The 7793-nt window shown below is 46.7% G+C and overlaps 1 pseudogene; it reads right to left on the reverse strand.

Annotated features, from left to right (window-relative positions):
* Window positions 1-6893: 6893 nt before the first annotated feature.
* On the reverse strand, window positions 6894-7073 carry LOC119459857 (U2 spliceosomal RNA; annotated as a pseudogene).
* Between the last annotated feature and the right edge of the window lie 720 nt (window positions 7074-7793).

Below are 7793 nucleotides of genomic sequence, written 5' to 3' on the forward strand. Positions count from 1 at the left end.
AATAAAGAACAGAAATAAACAAAAAGATCCCCGGATTGACATATGCAGACGACATAGTGCTACTAGCGGACAATGCAAGAGATTTACAGGCACTTGCAAACATGAGTGCTAACGCAACGACAAATATAGGCTTTAAGTGTAGCACAGAAAAATCGGGAACAAGTCATACCCATAGTCAAGCAATATATACATGTATACCTCGGCGTATACATAAACGAAGGAAAGACACAGCAATAATGAAACGTAGAGCGAGGTCTTTGGGGCCACAATAAATATGAGGTGGTGCGCGGAATCTGGAAAAGAGCAATAGTGCCAGCGCTAATGTTCGGAAATGTCATTCTCTGGTTCCAAACGGCTATCTTGTCGGGGCTGGAAGTTAAAGAGAAATCGGTACGCCGGTTCGCTTTAGGAGCCCATGGCCAAACCGCAAATGAGGAAGTACAGGGTGGCATGGTTTGGGCCTCGTTTGAAGTCAGAGTGCGGAGCAAAATTACTTTTAATGAAAGAATTAGGAATATGGATCAAAATAAATAGTCGGCTAATGTGCACAAGTACCTCTACATGAAAAGCGTGGACAGAGAATGGAAGAAGACATCAAGAAAGTTGGCAAGCAAGTGCAGGGTAATAGAAAGTGTAAATAGACAAGAAGGAGTCATCAGAAAGAAAGTAAGAAATACAGAGAGGGTGATATTGATGCAAATAAGGGAAACAAAAATACCGTGGAGATTTACATGGATGAAACCAAATTAGAAGATAAATTCTGTACGATACGAAGGACGTGCCTTGCTATTTCAGACTCGAGCTGGTTGCCTACGGGTAAAAACAAAACAAAACATACCGGAACAAATATTCGCAACTAGATGAGGCATGTGTTATCATCATCATCATCAGCCTATATTTTTATGTCCACTGCAGGACGAAGGCCTCTCCCTGCGATCTCCAATTACCCCTGTCTTGCGCTAGCGTATTTCAACTTGCGCCTGCAAATTTCCTAACTTCATCATTCCATCTGATTTTCTGCCGACCTCGACTGCGCTTCCCTTCTCTTGGTATCCATTCTGTAACCCTAATGGCCACCGGTTATCCATCCTACGCATTACATGGCCTGCCCAGCTCCATTTCTTCCGCTTAATGTCAACTAGAATATCGGCTATCCCCGTTTGTTCTCTGATCCACACCGCTCTCTTCCAGTCTCTTAACGTTAGTCCTAACATTTTTCGTTCCATCGCTCTTTGTGCGGTCCTTGTTCTCGAGCTTTTTTGTTAACCTCCAAGTTTCTGCCCCATATCTTAGCACCTGTAGAATGCAATGACTGTACACTTTTCTTTTCAACGATAGTGGTAAGCTCCCAGTCAGGATTTGGCAATGCCTGCCGTATGCACTCCAACCCAATTTTATTCTTCTGTAAATTTCTTTCTCGTGATCAGGGTCCCCTGTGAGTAATTGACCTAGATAAACATACTCCTTTACAGACTCTAGAGGCTGACTGGCGATCCTGAATTCTTGTTCCCTTGCCAAGCTATTGAACATTATCTTTGTCTTCTGCATACTCATCTCCAACCCAATCCTTGCACTTTCTCGATCAAGGTCCTCAATCATTTGCTGTAATTTGTTTCCATTGTTGCTGAACTGGACAATGTCATCTGCAAACCGAAGATTGCTGAATATTCACCACTGATCCTCACTCCTAAGCCTTCCCAGTCTATGAGCTTGAATACTTCTTCGAAGCATGCAGTGAATAGCTTTGGAGAGATTGTGTCTCCTTGCCTGACCCCTTTCTTGATAGGTAACTTTCTACTTTTCTTGTGGAGAACCAAGGTACCTGTGGAATCCTTGTAGATGTTTGCTAAGATAGTCACGTATGGCTCCTGTACTCCTTGATTACGTAATGCGTCTCTGACTGATTTAATCTCTACTGAATCAAATGCCTTTTCATAATCTATGAAAGCCATATAGAGAGGTTGATTGTACTCCGAACATTTCTCGATTACCTGATTGATGACATGGATATGATCCATCGTAGAATATCCCTTCCTGAAGCCAGCCTGTTTTCTTGGTTGGCTGAAGTCAAGTGTTGCCCTGATTCTATTGGAAATTATCTTGGTGAATATTTTATACAATACTGAAAGCAAGCTAATGGGTCTATAATTATTCAATTCTTTAACGTCTGCCTTCTTATGGATTAGTATAATGTTGGCGTTCTTCCAGCTGTCTGGTACACTTGAAGTTGTGAGTCATTGCGTATAAAGGGCCGCAAGCTTTTCAAGCATATCTCCTCCATCTTTGATTAAATCTACTGTTATTACATCTTCTCCAGCAGCTTTTCTCCTGGTCATGTCTTTTAAGGCACTTCTAACTTCATCGCTAGTTATAGGAGCAGCCTCTGTATCCGGTTCATCACTATTTCGTATGAAAGTAGCTTAACAGTTTTGGGCACTGTACAGGTCAGTGTAGAATTCTTCCGCTGCTTTTACTATGTCATCGAAATTGCTGATGATATTACCATGCTTATCTTTGAGTGCATACATCTTGCCTTGTCCTATGCCAAGCTTTTTTCTTACTGATTTAATGCTGCGTCCACATTTTACGGCTTCCTCAATCTTTCCCACGTTATAATTTCGAATATCCCTTACTTTGTTCTTGTTGATCAGTTGCTGCATCAAATATGCGGAGGCCACTCAGCACATCCTAATGGAATGCGAAGAGATTCACCCAGTGAGACCCGTATAACTTCCATAAGCGCATGGATTTAAATTGGACGGAAGTATCAGCCGGTCAGCAGTCGATACAAGCAAAAGACCTCGACCCCCGTATTCAGAAATGCATTTTAATTTGAAGCCCCTGCTTGACTTGATCTAGATGACGCCTGGTGTGGGCGTGGCTAGGAAGAGAATATAAGATGTATGAGATGTATACAAAAATGCTGCAATGAAAAGCGTGTACGAGGTCTGCTAGAAAAGCATCCAACCTATTGCCGAAAACAAAGTGGCATTACTGGAGCGTTGGAAACCTACTCACCCTCAAAGTAGTCTCCTTGGGACTCCACACACTTCTCCCAGCGGTGCTGCCATTGTTGGAAGCATTCCCAGAAGGCTTCTTTCGGAATGGAGTTTAGCTCAGTTTTCGTTGCAGCCATGATGTCCTCTCTTGCCTGAAATCGCGCTCCTTTCAATGCCCTTTTGATTTTGGGAAACAGCCAGAAGTCGCAGGGGGCCATATCAGGAGAGTAAGGAGCCTGTTGAGCTACAGGAGTCTGGTTTTTCGCCAAAAAAGTCTGAACCAAGTGCGAGGAATGTTCAGGAGCATTGTCGTGATGGATGCGCCAATTTCCTGTTGACCACAATTCCGGTCTCTTGCGCCGCACACCATCACGTAGGCGACGGAGGACATCCCTGTAGTACTCTTTGGTCATTGTTTGACCCTGTGGTGCGCACTCGTGGTGTACCACACCGCGAGAGTCAAAGAAAGCAGTCTGCATCACTTTGACGTTGCTGCGCACTTGGCGGGCCTTTCTTGGTCTTGATGACGTGAAATGCTTCCACTGCGACGACTGGGATTTGTTTCCGGGTCGTACCCGTGCACTCAAGACTCGTCACCAGTGATTATGGTGTTCATCAAGTTGAGGTCACTGTTTCTGGAATCCAGCATGTCCTGTGAGACTTCAACACGAAGTTGCTTTTGCTCCACTGCGAGCAGCTTCGGCACGAATTTCGCCGCAACTCTCTTCATGGCCAAATCTTCGGTCATAACGGAATGAGCAGAAAAAGTGCTGATGCCCACCTCTTCCGCAATTTCTCGGATAGTCACACGCCGGTCCCGCATCACCACAGCGTTCAGTTCGGCAATGACCCGGTTATTTCTGCATGTTGATGGACGACCGGAGCGTGGCTTGTTCTCCACCGATGTGCGGCCGTCTTTAAAGTGGTTGTACAACTCCTTAAAAGGACACGGACACAAAAGTTGGCGGGTGCTTTTTGCGTCGCAACAAAAGTTGAACTGTTGAAAATGATGAATACAACAAGCTGCTTTGAAAAAAAAATAACCTGAAACATAATTTTTGCGATTTTCTGTTGCACCTTGCCTCCAAGCGGCTGCCGGCAGAAGCTGAAATTTGACGTCATAATAACCACCCGCGTGCGCGCGGCCAAGGTCGGCCACAGCCGTCGCAGTGTTTCCGTTGGTGTCGTTCCCTTGCAGCATTTGTTTAACCCCTTTCCGTGATCTTAATCGCACGTGGTCCGTCTGAAACATTATCCCCGTCGGCGCTCCACGCAGGTGGTGCGTCTTACATGAGCCTTCCCGCGGTCGCCGCTCAGTATTGACGCGTTCGTCACGGCGGAAGGAAATGCCCAGACATTGCTGTTATAACAACATCGTTGGTCGTGACACTCCGTCGCACACGTTTCCCGGAGACGAGAAGGTGCGTAAACTTTGGCCATCACGCCCAGCCTGGACACCTCTAAAAATGACTTCATTTGCGCGGACCACTTCCTCGACGATGATTGTGACCAGCCCGGCTCTGCTGAGAAGCCTCAGCATGCCGCTCACAAGGCAACGCCTAAAGCCTGACGCTGTGCCATCGGTCTTCTCACGAAAACGCATGGCAGAAATGATCAGCGGCGCGTTTGAAAAGAGGAGGCGAAAAGATGTCGGTACTGTTTTCGGTCACTTGCTGCAGCCTTCTTGAGCAGTGTGAGGGCGAGGCTGGGGCAAGATGCTCGAGGCTAGGAACGAAGACAGTAATGTCTTTAAAAATGTTGGCAAAGCATAGTAGAACAATACAAGGCTAGCGAGTCCGACTCACGAGACCAGTCCTACATGGCAGCGGGCCTGACACCACACAGCTCTGCTTCTCCTCAAGCTAAAAGCAGGAAAAACTGTGGAGAACGCCAGACAGGTGCTGCGATCTGTCGGGCGGCTGGCGAAGCGGTCGGGAGAGTCTCGCAGGTACTGATACCTCACAGCAGTTGCTCACGCCGACGGCATAGACTACTATTCAGTCATCCACGCAGTGCTGAAGTACCCCACAGCTGCCTCGCCTGCGTGCGCTCTTGAAAAAGCAAGTTTGCAGAGCAAATCCCAAACAATTCTTGCACTAGTGTCTGGTGCATCGAAAAATCTTCGCGCTGCGGTTCGCGAAAACCTGACCGGCACTTACACGGCCGCCTGCTCCTCTTTGTCGCTTGATACGGAAGGCTCGTAATCCTAAGCGGTAATATTTCTTGCCAAGTTGGAATAGTCCTCGTCTTCAGAGGTGTACTCATCGCTGGTAGAGGCACCAGAACTCGAATCCATGCTCGCGATGGCGGCGTCGGCGCGCTTCGAATGTTCGCGGCCAGCCGGCTGGCTATCCGACGAGGGTGTCGTGACGTGACGCCTTCGAACTCCCGCGGGTCAGGCGACGAGGCCCGCGCTCACAAAAGCACCCAAAATAAAGCCATCGGCTGAAAAATGAGCTAAATGACTACTTCTTTTCGGTGTAATCACACACTGAGGATTCATTTTCAGCATTTCCGTAAAATTTTCAAATTTTGTGTCCGTATCCCTTTAATCTGTGTGCTGCCCATAGCATCGTCACCGAAAGCCGTCTGAATCTTCCGAATGGTTTCCACTTATCTGTCACCCAGTTTCTGGCAAACTTTGATGCAGTAGCGCGGCTCCAGTCGCTCCGTAATTTTCCTTGCAATAAAAAAAGCGACGAGAGCACTGCGCACTACCTCACTCAAACGTTGCGTCCCAGCGACTGACGCTATCGGCCGGTGGGAAAAGATTCGCGCATGCGCACGAAAGTTCAAGGTCGGCTGATGCAAGCGCGCCTGTTTCATACTTATCAGGTGTTCGCAAAAAAATGAGGTCGGATACTTTTCTAACAGACCTCGTATACCATACCGGGTACTGAAGCAGGTTAGGTGACATACTCAAGCAGGCTAGGTGACTATTTGTCACCGCCCTGTTTCAAAGGGGATGCAATAATTTAACATCGTCATCAGCTTTTGTTTCGGTTTTCTTTTTCCCGTGTTGCTACCCAAAATAAGCGGTTCAAATAGACGGTTGCCTTGTGTTGAGCGTAATAAGTGGCGAGAACTGTAAAATAGTCATATTTTCATTTTTTGTAATTCAGTAACCTGCCGCACGTGTTTGGTGGGGTATTATATTTTAGATTTTTCCTTTCCAAGACGCCGCAATATGTGGCACATTTTCAAATCGTACTTCTTATAATGAAATTTTATTCCTTCGACAGCATAGTTAGAAGCATGTGCGCGTCATTCCGATAGGTGGAAAAATTGCTTCGTGTTTTGTAGTAGGCAAATTTCATTGTGTGAAATGCAGTAACGCCGAAGCTACAATCATGCAGCGTGAGTTAATATTCCCCTATTAGTGCTACGTGAAGGAGATTAATCTAAAGCTTTTTAAGATGGTATCGGTAAATGTGAAACCACCATATTTATTTATTTGGAAAAGAAATGAAACCTTTCGCATAAGCTGTCAAGAACACATTTTGCCCGACCACAGCTATACAAAACACGTCCTTTAGTTTTGCCATATCGCAGTTCTGGAGAACGGTCCCACGCTGCTGCGGTGACTTGTTGGATACTGTAAAGTTTCGTACAAGTGCTTCAAAACGTTATGCGCGCGGTTTTCCCGTGCCCTAGCAGAGACAGCCAAATGAAGCAGTGAGATTGGAGTACTCTAATCTTGGGTCATACTCCTTAAAACGAATTTAGGAAGCCTCTAAAGTGTCCGTACACTTCTTGTATAGAGCGTATAGATTTTTTTGTCCATGCCATATCAACAGACTATTTGCGTACAAATGATGATAAGGTAGCATTTTATTTTTACAGCGAAGCTGTATAAGGCTCGTTTCCATCGGATCGATGTCTGTAGACAAAAAAAAACCGTAGCCCGATCCCGAAGATAGTGCAATACCGGGCGGACCCGCGACGGAGGTCAAGCATGCTTCAAGCACTCCGCCAACTTCCAAAAATAAGCGTAATATCTTGGGTCCAAAAACAACCCGCATCAGATATTAAGCTGATGAGAACAGATACTACACTTTGACCCGCTTCGGCCATGTCTACGTGTGCCTTACACACGTGTACACCATCCGCGCATTCAAACTAGTGCCTACCAATCTGAGTGGCTTCTGTCTCCTGAAGTCATGATCTACGTAGGCTCCTTTCATCAGTTCTGCTCTTACTATGAAATGGGTAGGCCGCGTGTTGTACGGTCTGGAGAAGAACAGCGTGCCTACCAAGAACGACGGAGTGAACAGCAAAGGGAATGGGCGCGGCGGCGGTGGACGGAGACCCCCGACGATGAGCGGGCCGCGGACGCCAAGTCTAATCGTGCTGCCCGCCAGGATCGCTAGGCGGAAAGAAATGCGAACTATCCATGTGGTACCGATCCCGCAAACGTAGAACGTTTCCCTGGATTAACGGTCAATAACCACATACATAGCTTCGCTGGCCATCCACCTTCACAAAGTGGAATGACACTGAATTTTTGTCTACTCACCTTTATAGTCGGTCTATACAGAAAAGTCGATAAGGTGTCTTTTTTGTCTACTCCCGCTCTATAGACTGCCTATAGATAAAACCATTAAGGTACTCACGCGATAGGGTTCAGGGCCCCGTGTCTAGAAAATCCGGCGTCGATATCGGTGTCGACCGGCGTAGGCGCAGGCGTCCGCGCCTGAGAAAGTAAGAAAATCACCCCGACCACGCTGGCCCTCCGCGTGGCACAGAGGCGTTAGTAAACTAATTGAATTTCTCAAACTAAAATCCTTCACAAAA

Source organism: Dermacentor silvarum, chromosome 7, assembly GCF_013339745.2.
Source record: "Dermacentor silvarum isolate Dsil-2018 chromosome 7, BIME_Dsil_1.4, whole genome shotgun sequence".
NCBI classification, from domain to species: domain Eukaryota; kingdom Metazoa; phylum Arthropoda; class Arachnida; order Ixodida; family Ixodidae; genus Dermacentor; species Dermacentor silvarum.